Genomic DNA, 12949 nt, shown 5'->3' on the forward strand with positions numbered 1-12949 from the left:
ATTTTCATTCTTTTCAAGGGCATATGGGACACTTACCAAAACAGAACATATTCTGGGTCATAAAGAATGTATAGCAGATTTTATATAATTGAAATAATTCAGAGTATATCCTTTTGTATAATTAAATTGGAACTCAGTAAGAAGATAACTAGAACATCCCCTAATATTTGGAAACTAAGTAACACCCTTCTACATAACTTACGGGCCAAAAGAGAAATCAAAATGGAAATTTAAATATCGTGAGCTAAATGATAATTTAAAAAACACGTAAAACTTGTGAGAGACGGTAAAGCAGTGCTTAAAAGGAAATTTATAACTTTAAATGAATATAGTCAAAAATCAAGAAGCCTAGCTTCCAACTTAAGAAGCAAACAAAAAGGACAATAAATATCCCTCCAAAAGTAGAAATATAGACACGATAAAACTAAGAACAGAGATCAATGAAATACAGGGCACAATAGAGAAAACTCAGCAAAGCTGAAAGTTGCTCTTTGGAAAAAAATTATAAAATTGACAAAACACCAGCAGGACTGATCAAGGAAAGAGAAAACACAAAGAGCCCCAATATCAGAATGAAAAGTGGGACAGCACTACAGATTCTACAGACATCTGAGGGATAATATGAGGATGTTATGAATAACATGTCAATAAATCTGAAAATTTAGACAAAATGGAAAAATATTTCAAAAATACAATTTACCAAAGTGACATAGGAAGAAGTGGATAATCTGCATGGTCCTCTATCTATTAAAGAAAATGATTCTGTAATTTAAAACCTTCCCACAATAAAAATCAAGGTACAGATGGTTATTAGTATTCTCATTGAAAATCTATCAAGCACAAATTTATGATTTGTGTCCTATCATCTATGTATAAATATATTTACGTGTTATATAAAAAGCTGTCAGTGTTCACTTAAATTATATAGGGCGTGGTGGGTGAGGGTACAGGTGCAACAAAGTTGGCCATGTATTGATAATTGTTGAAGCCCAACATTGGGTTTATTATACCTTAGGGCCTACTTTTGTAAATGTTTGCAATTTTCCATAATGAAATGTTTTTGTAAAAAAAAAAAGTTAGACCATAACATTACTGTGCAAAAGCCTCCACAAGCTTTTGTTGCTCCCTCTGAGTCAAAGTCACAATGGGCCGATGGCCAACCCGGCTCTTCCTGATCTGGTCACCCTGGCACCCCCTGGAATCTCACTCTCCACCACACTCTCACTCATTTTCATACCACTCTGACCTCCTCCTTATTGCTTGCCCATGACCAAGGCATACTCCCATTTCAGGGCCTTTGCACTTCCTGTTCCCTTTGCATCAAATGTTCATCTATCAGATTCAGCATGGCTTGCGTCGGTTAGGTCTTTGCGCAAATGTCACCCTTTCAGGGAAGACTTCCCTGACCAAAGTCAAAATAAAATAACTCCATAAGTTGCACTTCTGTGCCCTCTCCCTGCCATGCTTTTCTCCAGAGCATCTGCATCATCTGACATATGAAATATTTACTTGTGTTTTTATTTACTGCCTGCTTCCCTCAAAAATGCAAACTTCAGGGGACTTTCCTAGGGGTCCCGTGGGTAAGACTCTGTGCTCCCAATGCAGGGGGCCTGGGTTCGATCCCTGGTCAGGGAACTAGATCCTGCATGCATGCCACAACTAAGAGCCTGCATGCCGCAACGAAGATCCCCTGTGCCCCAACTAAGACCTGGAAAAGCGAAAATAAATAAATAAATAAATACTAAAAAAAAAACCCCGCCAACCCCCGCCCCCATGTTTTGACTGCATGAACATGTACCCCTCCCCCCAAAAAAGTGCAAATTTCAACCAGACACGGACATTCACACCTGTACCCCAGTGCCCAGAATGGCACAGTAGGTGCTCAATAAACATGTACTGAATGAATGAATACAAAAGGTCCTCAGCTTCTCCAAGCCGTGTTAAGGGGCACCTTCCCGTTCCTTCACCCAGACCCCTCCACCCCTTCCTGGCCCCAGACCTCTTCCATATTCACCTGAGTCTGAGTCCCTCCTGACCCCCCTCCTCCCCCACACCCTGGTTGTTGCCAGAGAACAGGGATATCCCTTCAGAGAGACAGGAGGCTTCTCTGGGAGCCAGAAAACCTGGATCATCATCCTCTCAGTGGTTTTGGAAAAATGGGGACTATGGAATCTCTCAAGATGGTTTTGGACTCTCGCTCTGCCACTTACCAGCTCTGAGATTCTGCAGGGTCACTTCGCTTCCCTGACCATGTATATGTTTACTCATCTGACCAGTGGCGACAAAACCAACACCAACCATATAGCGTGGTTGTGACCGTTGAAGGGAATAGCCGAAGAGACCAGGTTTGCCCACGGAAGCGCTTTCACTGTCAGATGCGGATGATAAAAATTTGGGCAGCTATCTGAGAATCCTCAAACGGTCTTTCACAAGAGGAGGCCACGTCACCTTTGCGGGTGTTTGTTGCCTTATCCTTTTTAAAATGAAAGGCTGGCCCCGTCTCTCCCCGCGCCCTCCCTCTTCGCCCCCAACCCCTGCCCCCGCCCGGCGCCCTGCGCCCTGGACACGCGTTCTACCTGTTCTTGCACCTTGGTCCTGCACTTTCGCTCTCCACGCGCCCGCCCTGCGCCCTTCCTCACCCTGCGCCCTCCCTCTCCCGGCGCCCGCCCCGCACCCTCGCCCCGCGCCCGCCCGCTCCACGCGCTCTCGCGCCCGCCCGCTTCGTGCCCGATCCGTGCCCGTTCCGTGCTCGCTCCGCGTTCGCTCGCTCGCGCTCCCCGGCGCCGGCTGCGGAGGGAGCCGCTCTGCCCGCAGCTGGCGCAGCGCGGGGGCGGCCGCGGGTGGGCGGGTGCCGCGGGCCCGGGTGCAGAGCATGAGCCGCCGCCGGCGCCGGCCGCGCGCTGCTGTGGGCCAGACTGCGGCGCAAGGGCTGCGCGGGAGCTACGCTGGCCCGGACCGAGGTAGGCAGCGGCCGCCGGTCCTCAGTCCCTCTCTCCCTCTTGCGGGCCGTCCCCTCCGCTCGCCTGCGCGGGCAGGGCGGGGCGTACGCGGGCCTAGGGTCCCGCCTGGCGCGGCCGTCGTGGGGCCGGGGCGCGGGCTCCCGGCGCGGGTCGCGGGGCGCGCGTGTAAGAGGGCGTGCGGGAGCCCAGTGCGGAGTTGCCCAGAACTCCGCCTCGGGCTGGACAGTGTCAGGACCTCCCAGTCCCCAGGCCCTGCGGGGCAGCGGGTGGTCTCAGCCTGGGCGTGGCGGGAGCGCACTCGGCGGCCTGGCGTGGACACCCGCCGGCGGGTCCCCTGCCCCGGGTCTGGTGTGAAGGAGGGAGGCTGGGAAATCTGAGGCGCTAGGGCTGCGCAGTTGGAAGTTTCCGTTTGCTTGTCTGCATTCTGGGCCCCGCGGTGGCATCTCACGCCCTTGCTGTGTGGCGAGGAATTGGGGCGTGAGCTCAGCATTTGAGGGGAGCCGGCCAGGGCCAAGGCGAGATGCCCCTGTCTGCACCGTGGGCAAGGGTCATTTGAAGGACCGTGCTCTCTCTGCCCCGGGCCCTCCCTGCTGGAAACAGAGCCTGGGGCAGGTGCAGCTAGTTCTGGTCTGCGCATGTGAGGAGGGAGACAGACGAGCAGCAGGCCCCTTGTGCCCTGCATCTCTAGCTGCTTCTGAGCGCTGGAACTGGTGGATATTTACAGGGAGGCCGCCTGCCTCTTAGATGTGGTAGTGGATGGAGCACCCTTCTCCCCTGCTTGGAAACGGGAGCCCTGTCAGGTTCACCCTCACCACTGCTGTCGTGCTTCTCCCACCCTCCTGAGCAATGGAAGGGCCCAGATGGCCACCTGACCTGGGAGCCCAGGACGTGCAGAGTCCGGCTGGCATATGCAGGGGTAATTCGCAGAGGCAGTGGTCGGGCCTGCCCCTCAGGGGTCTCCCACCTCCCTCTGGACAGTCTGGCCCAGCCCAGCCTCGCCTGGGTCCAGGCCCTTCCCTGCCCAGATAGGAGGGCAGAGAGCAAAGCAGCAGCTCCTCTTGTGAGCAGAAAACTAGGGAGTAGAGAGGCCACAGGTCTTGACTTTTGAGCTGTGGGCAGGCTGCAGGCTCCTCTGAGACTCGGTTTCCCTGTAGAGTGACACCATGGTTTCAGTGACTTGTGAGGGCATTTCCGCTGACATCCAGGGACACCTTGCAATGGAACCTCGGGACCCCAACCCAGAATAGGAGGAGGGGATTCAGGGTGGGGGGAAGTGGAGGGCTTCGCTTGGGGCACAGGGGTAGGTTTTCTGCCCCTCCAGCCTTTCTTTGTTCTTAAGGACATGTGTCAGCGTGACCAGCAGCCCTCTGGGGTCATGGGCCTGGGTGGGGTTAGCAGCAGAATCTGCAAGCCCTACCCCTGAGAAGAGCGAGCAGTGTGGGCCCACATGCTGACACCCTCCCAGGGAGGCTGTGTGCTGCAGCACACAGGAGCACAGCAGGTGTCCCTGTCCCCAGGTATGCCATGGGGGCCGGAGAGCCAGCCAACAAGTTTGTTTTTCTCTGGGAGGCATCCTTGAACTGCCAGCCTGATGGCTTCCTTCCACCTGGCAAATCGTGGAAATGGAACAGTTCACACAGAGCAGAGGGGTTTTTTGGTGTAACTTAGCAACCGCAGGGGGAGGAGGAGGGGGAGGGGGAGGAGGGAGAAATACCGGCACCACCAGCGTTTGTGCTGGGTCGACCCGAGTGAGGCCAGGGGCTGGTGGGCCCAGGCTGAGGGGGAAGGGCATCCCCAGCACAAGTGGCCCCCCTGCAGCTGGCCAGACAAGGGACAGAGCCATTAGTCCGTGTCCTGGGTCCTCCAGAGGAGAGCAGTTAGAGGCTGGGATGCTCAGGTGTAGCCTGAGGGCCCCTGAGCCCACCTGTTTCCTCATCTGTGAATAATGGGCCAAACTGGCAGGATGGGAATAGCTTTGGTTGATATTTGGTTTTTAACCACAGAACCCTGTTCTCAAGACACATGTTTCAAAGCCAGATTTGTCAAATAGGCCAAGTGAAGGTGCAGGGCTAGGAGCGCAGCTGTGAGGTCCACACGCTGCCTTCAGGAGCTGGGGTTGGGGCTGGGGTGGGTGGGTGTAGGCTGCACTTCGCTGCATGGCCCTACCCCAGAAGAGGGCCCCCCCAGGCGTCCCTACAGGACCTGCTGTGGGTGGGTGCCAGGGCCACAGAGATGCCGGGCAGGGCCTGTCCAGGTGGTCTTGACTTAGTGCCAGCCGGCCCTCCTACTGCCCCCTGCTGGGACATCTCCTCCCTCCCTGTTCCCTCCCGAGGCCCATCTGCTTCAGCCCTGGTCCGCTCTGGCTGTTTTTACTCTCAGAGCTTCCAAATGCTGAGCAGAGATCTGCTTCCTGTAGCTCCCACCCACTGCAGGCTGCCTCTCATCCCTTTGCCCTCGCCTGCCCACCTTCCTCCTGAGATGAGTGTTTACTTAGCAACACGTCTTCCAGGCGTAATCTGAGGAGGGAAGCAGGGAGGATGGGAGGGAGGCCCGGCATCACAGGGTGGCATCGGTGGGGAAGCTGCCAGGCCCTTGGCCGTGGGAGACGAGGCGGACCTCTGACACCCACTGGCCACATGTCAGGGCGCCCTGATCTGTTGGGGTCTGGGGAGGACACTCTGCCCTCTTTTAAGACTGTGTGCCTTTCTCACCTCTTTCTGGGCACAGAGCCTGGGGCTGTGTTTGTGTGAGAGAGAGAGTGAACACAAGGGTGCCCTGGGCTGGCACAGAGTGAGCTGGCTGTTACTGGTCCATTCAGAATGTCCCTGCAGTGGGGACACCGGGAAGTCCCGGTCTCACAACTCCAGAGTGGGATTTGGGAAGGTCAGCAGACATCAGCATGGCTGTGGCGTGGCGGGAACCGTGGAAGGGAAAGTCGAAAGCCTCGCTATGTCCAGGCCTGTGCCAAGTATGGGAGGGACAGAGGCCAGGTGCTGGAGGCAGGGAGGGCCTTGGGGATTCGCCTTTTGGGACGGGTCTCAGGCCCTGAAAGGAGGCTGGTGAGAGGTGTCTGGTCAAGAGTATGAAATCATCAGTGTCCACACCGATGCCTGCCAGGGCTGGGGAGGGGCAGGGGTGTGAGTGCTGCCTGTCGCTGACCCTGCCTCAGGGTGGATAGTCAGGTGGCTTCAGGTGTCTGAACGCTCTTGTCTGCAAAAGCATGTCCTTAGAGCCCCACAGGTGCCTTGAGTAGGATTCAGGGCAACACCCAGTGGTCCTGCCCTGGAAGCTTCTCCCGTCTCACTTATGTAAGAGGGAAGCTCTTCAGGGTCAGTGCACTGGTGCCAGGATGTGGACGTAGCACGGGTGAAAAGAGCCTCTTGTCCCCCTGGCCGCCGCGAGTCCCTGCACTGGGCGGGGATGGTTGGGGGCAGGCTGCGGCCTGTGCCGGCCGGGGTAGTGGCAGGAGCTCGGGCCGTGCCGTGGTCCTTCTGAGCGGGCTCTGGGGTCCTCCGCGGAGGGGGGTGAGTTTGGGAAGCGATGGGCGAGCACCAGCTTAGGAAGGAGGGGCCTGGGCCTTGGTGAGGGTCCCAGCTCTTCAGAGGAGAGCACCCCATTTCTCCTGGGGGACACACGCGCTGAGCCCCCAGGCAGGGAGCCTGTGCCGTAGGTGCGGTGTCGAGAGCTCAGGCCGTCGTTTCCACTCCTCCAGCTCCTCCCAGGTGTGGTGCTGTCGCCCTAGTTGACAGCTGATGGCCTCAGAGGTGAAGCCACTTGCCGACAGCTTCTCCCAGCTCGAGCACAACGACAAACCTTCCTCAGCCGTCTCCCCCTCCAGCTCTTTTGCACCCTGCTCTCCTCCCCTGCGCGGGCCGACTGTAAAGGGTGTTCTCTGCTTGCCCACTGCATACCAGCACTTCCCACTCAGCCCAGCCCACTCCCATCTGTACGCCCCTCACTCCAGGCAAACAGGCTTCAGAGGCCCTTGGGTGTCTCTGGCACTGCTCCCTGGCCGTGGTGCCCCGGGCTCTGCGGGCCACCCCGCGCCTCCATGTCCTCCGGCCCCCCTGCAGACCTTCCTGCGGGCGCTCCCTCCTCTCCCGGGGCACTCAGTGTTCCCCTTCCTTTCCTTAAGACCTGGGCCTCCATCCTCTCCTCCCCAGACGTGGCTGCTGTTCCCTCCTTGGTGTTGATCCCACCCCAGCTTGTCCCAGCAGCATTTGAGCCCAGGCCTGCTGGCTGCCTCCCAGGTGACCACGGGCAGCCTGTCCACTGTCATCGAACCCCTGAGCCTCCCCTGCCCAGCCCCTCCTCTGAGCAGGTGGGACAGCCAGGACCTCCCTCTTAGTCTGCCAGGTCAGCCCTTGACTGAGCCTTCGGCTCCTCTGACCCCACCCCTCCCCTCCCCCTCCCCCGCCCACTGCCACCTCCGCGGCCGAGCTGCCCTCCCCTGGCCTGGACCGTGGCAGCGGCCTGCTTCCCCTGCAGTGCCTGCCCCACAGCACAGCCCAGTGACCTTTAACCTTCTCTTTGTAAAAATGCTTGGAGCCTCCTGCTCCCAAGCAGGACGGCCTCTCCCCACCTGGTCGGCTCCCAGACTTCCTTAGGGCGCCTTCCTGCACAGGTGTGCTCTGCGGGGTGCCCTGGGCATACTGTGTAATTGTCTGTGATCCCTCAGGCTCAGGTCTATACCTGGCCTGTCGGCCCCAGATGGACTGCCAGCTCTGCGATGCTGGCTGTGCTGGGGGACTCAGCAACGTTTGTGGGATGTGTGTGAAAGTCTACGCACCGGGCGGAGAGCGCAGGTCTGTGTCTGGGAACCTGCGTGTCGGTGGGTGGGAGGCTCCTGGCCTCAGCCACATTGCTGTCCCCTTTCGGGGAGAGGAAAGGGGAGCAGACCCACAAGCTCTGGAACAGGCAAGGGGGGGTGGGGCCGGAGGACAGGCCCTTGCCTGTTGTCACCACCACTTCCGTTTCTCCAAGTGTCACCCTCAGACTCTACCTTGAAGAGAGAGTTCTCCCTGGATCTGGTTGTCATGGCAACACTGTTAACAAAGAGTAGCTTCCGTGGAGGAGGCTGGCTCACCCAGAAACCGAGGGGGCTGGGCGAGGGTGTGCGTTCTGATGGGTTTATGAGCAGAGCCTGTTTCCACACCCGCACCGAGGCTGCCCAGGTTGTGTGGGCCCCTCTGCCCCCGGGGCTCTCTGGGCCTCTGGTACCCAGACCCCCGCCATGTGAGTGTCACGGAGCCTCGATTCCATCTGTGTGTGGCCTGGATCCCAGCCGCAGCTGGCTCACGGGGGTGTGCCCAGCCCTGGCACCAGGCCCTTTCCAGGGTGAGGCGCCCCGTTTTGTCACTGCGGAAACCCAGGCTCAGAGGCCCAGGCTTCTCTTGCCTAGGACTTCCCCGGAGACTGGTTCGGTGCCCAAGCCCGTTTTGGTTGTGGACTCTGAACAAGCCCTGTCTGGGTTCCGTTCCTCCTCTGAGGTTAGGGCTTCGGTTGAATGCGGTAATGACATGCAGCCCGGGCCGTGCCGACTGGGGACGGGCGGTTGGCCCTGGGATCCAGGTCTCTGCCCTCAGAGCTGGGGGAGAGTGAAGGAGGGCGAGAGCTGGCCATGTGCACCAGCTCGGGGATGAGGCTGGAGGGATTAGGGTCGGATGGGGTTAGAGGCTCATAGAGAAGGAGCTCGTGGACTTCTGAGGGGAGCCTCTGCAGCTTTCCTGAGTCGATCCCTTGGAGCAGGCAGGAGGCTGCGTCAGTTATTGGTTTTATTGCGGTTATTAGCGGTGGGTGGCCCCTGCTGGGCGGATGAGGCCAGGAACAGGAGAGCATCAGGGCTGCCCCTGGAAGAGCCCACGTCCTGTCCACACCGCCCATGGCAGGCCAGGTGCTCAGCCCTACCGTGGGAAGAGTCCTCCATGCCCTGAGCCCCTCCGTCCTCGGGCCTGGGAGGGTAGCCCACCCCCACCAGCGTGAGCAGTCTGCCAGTCTCTGGGGTGACCTGTGAGCACCTGGGCCCTGGTCCCTCGCTGCTGGGTCAGGGGGCTCTCCAGGACTACGGAGGGAGGCTTGACGGTGAGCAGGGCTGACAAGGGTCAGAGCTATTCCTCTGGGAAAGGTCAGAATCGCTTCCAAGAGTGGGTGTCTCGCGTGGGGCAGAGCCTCCCGCAGTACCTGGTCCGCCCCAGGATGGAGGGCTCGTGAGCTCCAGGGTGCTTGCAGGACCATGCCGTTAATGATGGGAACATTCATGAAAATTGCCTGCAAACTGACCGTCAAAACGCCTCAAGGAATATCAAAGGCACCGTGTGATTCAGACCGTGTTTTCTGCCTACAACGCAGTTCTGATAGAAATAATAACAAAACATAACTCTCAAAATTCTAGTATTTGGAAAATTTAAAACACGTTTATAAATACTTAGTGAATCCAAGAAGAAATCATAATGGAAATGAGATGATACTGAAATGAAATGATAGAAACATAATGAGGGACACTTGTGGGACACAGCCTTCGTGCGCACAGCACCACAGATGTGTCACCAGCTGACCTTGTCTGGGTATTCCACAGTCTTTGAGGCGTCCGTGTCCATGTACCTCCTCCTCGGCCCCAGCTGGTGGGAAAGGGGCCAGGCAGTGGGTGCCTTGGAAGGGGGTTAGAGGCAGGGAGCGGTGGCCAGGCCTCCCGTGACTGCAGGGGTGCCTGGGGGAGATGCAGGATCCCTGGCTTTTCCTTGCAGTCAGGCCAGGCTGGGTCTGGGGGAGCTGCCCTGCCCCCAGTGCAGAGACCAGGACTTTTTTTTTTTAATTTTGTATAAATTTTATTTATTTATTTATTTTTGGCTGCGTTGGGTCTTCGTTGCCATGCAACTCTAGTTGCAGTGGGTCTTTGTTGCTGTGCGTGGGCTTTCTCTAGTTGCGGCGAGCGGGGGGTTCTCTTCGTTGCGGTGCGCAGGCTTCTCACTGCGGTGGCTTCTCTTGCTGCAGAGCACAGGCTCTAGGCGAGCAGGCTCCAGTAGTTGTGGCTCGCGGGCCCTAGAGCGCAGGCTCAGTAGTTGTGGCGCATGGGCTTAGTTGCTCCGCGGCATGTGGGGTCTTCCGGGATCAGGGCCTGAACCTGTGTCCCCTGCATTGGCAGGCGGATTCTTAACCACTGCACCGCCAGGGAAGCCCTGAGACCAGGACTTTTAAAGCACACTCTCTGGTCACAGCCACCATTCACAGGTGATAGCCATTCCCAGCCCTGGAAGGGAGGACACCAGGCGTGTCTGAGTTTGGGCTGAGACTCTGAAGAGCTGTTGTTCTATGAGGTTATTGGGGTGCTGTTAGGGGAAAAAAGGAAAGGCCAGTGCAGGGAAAGGCCCAAGGTTGCAGAGCGGAGAGAGGATGGAACAGCGGGCAGCGTGGTGGAGGCCAGAGCCCTGGACCACCCTGTCCATGCTCAGGATCTTGACACGCTGCGTGTGTGTGTGGACTCCATATGTGTGTGTGTGTGTGTGTGCGCGTGTGCGTGTGTGCGTGCACATTCACATGCAGGGAGGGGGCCCTGACCAGCCCTCTGTCCCAAGGACTCTGCCGTGCCTTTCACTAACACCTGACTTAATTTAACGCTGTAAGCTTTTTGTTGTTTTTGGATGCTGGCATCATTATACCCATTTTGCTCACGAGCCTCTTGGGTCTGGAGAGAGAGGCAAAGGCGGAACTTGAACCCAGGTCTTTCCTCTGTGCCAAGGAGCACTTTGGAGAGAAGGTGACGTGCTTCTTTTGTGCCTCCCTTCATCTTCCTGTGCCCTTCCTGCTGCCCTCTCCCTGTGTGCAGGCCCTGAGCTGGCTCTCGCTCCCTTTCCTGACTTTGACTGTGACCTCCCCTCATCCCCTGGGCTTCCCTGATCTCACACTCACACCTCAGGTCTCAGCTTGGACAGGGCTCCCAGCAGGAGCTTCTCCACCTCCTGGGCGGTTGAGATGCCTCTTCCTCTGGGCTGTAGAACTCCAGGGACTTGTAGTGGGCGTAACTAGCTCCCTGTGTGCCAGCCGCTCTTCTAAGTACTTTGCCCAAGTCCACTCATCTCACACACACTTAAAAAAATTTTTTTTTATTTATTTAGGCTGCGCCGGGTCTTAGTTGTGGCATGTGGGGTCTAGTTCCCCAACCAGGGATCGAACCCAGGCCCCCTGCATGGGGAGCACGGGGTCTTACCCACTGGACCGTGAGGAAAGGCCCTCACACACACTTTTTTTTTTGTTAATAGATCTTTACTGGAGTATAATTGCTTCACAATACCGTGCTAGTTTCTGTTGCACAGCAAAGCGAATCAGCCATATGTGTACACGTGTCCCCACATCCCCTCCCTCTTGAGCCTCCCTCCCACCCTCCCTATCCCACCCCTCTAGGTCATCGCACACATGCTTTTGAAAGACGTGGCTTAGGTCGGGTTCCCCAAACGCAGAGCCTGAAATGGGGATTCTGATGCACGGGGTGTCGAGGGTATGCCCTCAGGAGTGTAAGCAGGTGAGCAAGCAGGTAGGAAAGGGGAGAGGCAGTTTCACCAGAGTGCGGTTTCTTTCTTTTTTATTTTAATTTTTAAAAATTATTATTTTTTGTATTTTAATTTTATTGGAGTACAGTTGATTTACAATGTTGTGTTAGTTTCAGGTGTACAGCAAAGTGATTCAGTTATACATGTACATATATTCATTCTTTTTTAGATTCTTTTCTCATGTAGGTTATTAGAGAGTATTGAGTAGAGTTCCCTGTGCTATACAGTAGGTCCTTGTTGGTTATCTATCTTACATATAGTGGTGTGTATATGTTCATCCCAAGCTCCTGATTTATCCCTCCCTGCCACGTTTCCCCTTTGGTAACCACAAGTTTGTTTTCGATATCTGTAAGTCTGTTTCTGTTTTGTAAATAAGTTCATTTGTATTTTTAAAAAATTAGATTCCACATATGTGTGATATCATAGGATATTTGTCTTTGACTTACTTAGTATGGTAATCTCTAGGTCCATCCATGTTTCTGCAAATGGCATTATTTTTTTTATGGCTGAGTAATATTCTATTGTATATATGTACCACATCTTCTTTATTCATTCATCTGTCGATGGACACTTAGGTTGCTTCCATGTCTTGCCTCTTGTAAATAGTGCTACAGTGAACAGTGGGGTGCATGTATCTTTTCGAATTATGATTTTCTCCACATATATGCTGGATCACTTGGTAGTTTTATTTTCAGTTTTTTTAAGGAAACTCCATACTCTTCTCCATAGTGGCTGTACCAGTTTACATTCCCACCAACAGTGTAAGAAGGTTCCCTTTTCTCCACACCCTCTCCAGCATTTATTGTTTGTAGATTTTTTGATGATGGCCATTCTGACCTGTACGACAGAAGTGTAATTTCAAGCAGTCTCATCTCAGCCTAACCACATGGGGGACTCTGGAGTGTAGACTGCATCACAGGCTTGTCTCACTGGGAGGCAGGGAGTGGGCTCTGCCCTTGACTCCTCCAGTGGCCTGGAGAAGGTTGCAGGTGCCAACGGCCCAGTGCTGGCCGCCCTAGGGGAAGGTGCCCCAGGCTGGTAGGAGGTCCTAGCAGTCTGGGTGGGCCCAGCAGCAGCCCCCTCCTCGGTGTCACTGTTGCTGCCCGCAGGCAGGAAGCCGCCTGCTTCTCCCAGCCTCTCCCAGTAGTGCTTGGGAGGCTTGGGATGCAGCCTCAGGTCCAGCCTGCTTCTGCCCATGCGTCCTGTGGCCTGGCTCATGGATCACTGGCCTCCTTGCCGTGGTGCCTCATCTTCCTGGGGTGCATCTGCCTGCATCCGAGTCTCCTGCCCTGTGCTGCGGGGCCCAGGACTGAGGGCTGTGCTGGCACGTGGAGGGTCTCTGTCAGCTTGTCCAGAGAAGAACTGAATCATGGTCGTCAGCCTGGGCTCAATGGCAGGATGCTGGGCAGGCCAGGGGTGGGAGAACCCTAGACCGAGGGCTGTCCA

At 55.9% G+C, this 12949-nt stretch overlaps 1 protein-coding gene across 6 annotated transcripts in view; it reads left to right on the forward strand.

Moving 5' to 3' along the window:
* Positions 1 to 12949, forward strand: part of RASGEF1A (RasGEF domain family member 1A) — a 246915-nt gene that overhangs the window by 150345 nt on the left and 83621 nt on the right. The window contains exon 1 of one of the 6 annotated variants that reach the window (XM_060286884.1): positions 2834 to 2960. The exons of 4 other annotated variants lie outside the window; for them this stretch is intronic. The gene's annotated coding sequence lies outside the window, so the exon portion shown is untranslated. Of the gene's footprint in view, positions 1 to 2833; positions 2961 to 12949 lie in introns of those variants that run through there. One more of the 6 variants, XM_060286885.1, reaches the window with a different exon arrangement.

This window comes from Globicephala melas, chromosome 16 (genome assembly GCF_963455315.2).
Source record: "Globicephala melas chromosome 16, mGloMel1.2, whole genome shotgun sequence".
NCBI classification, from domain to species: domain Eukaryota; kingdom Metazoa; phylum Chordata; class Mammalia; order Artiodactyla; family Delphinidae; genus Globicephala; species Globicephala melas.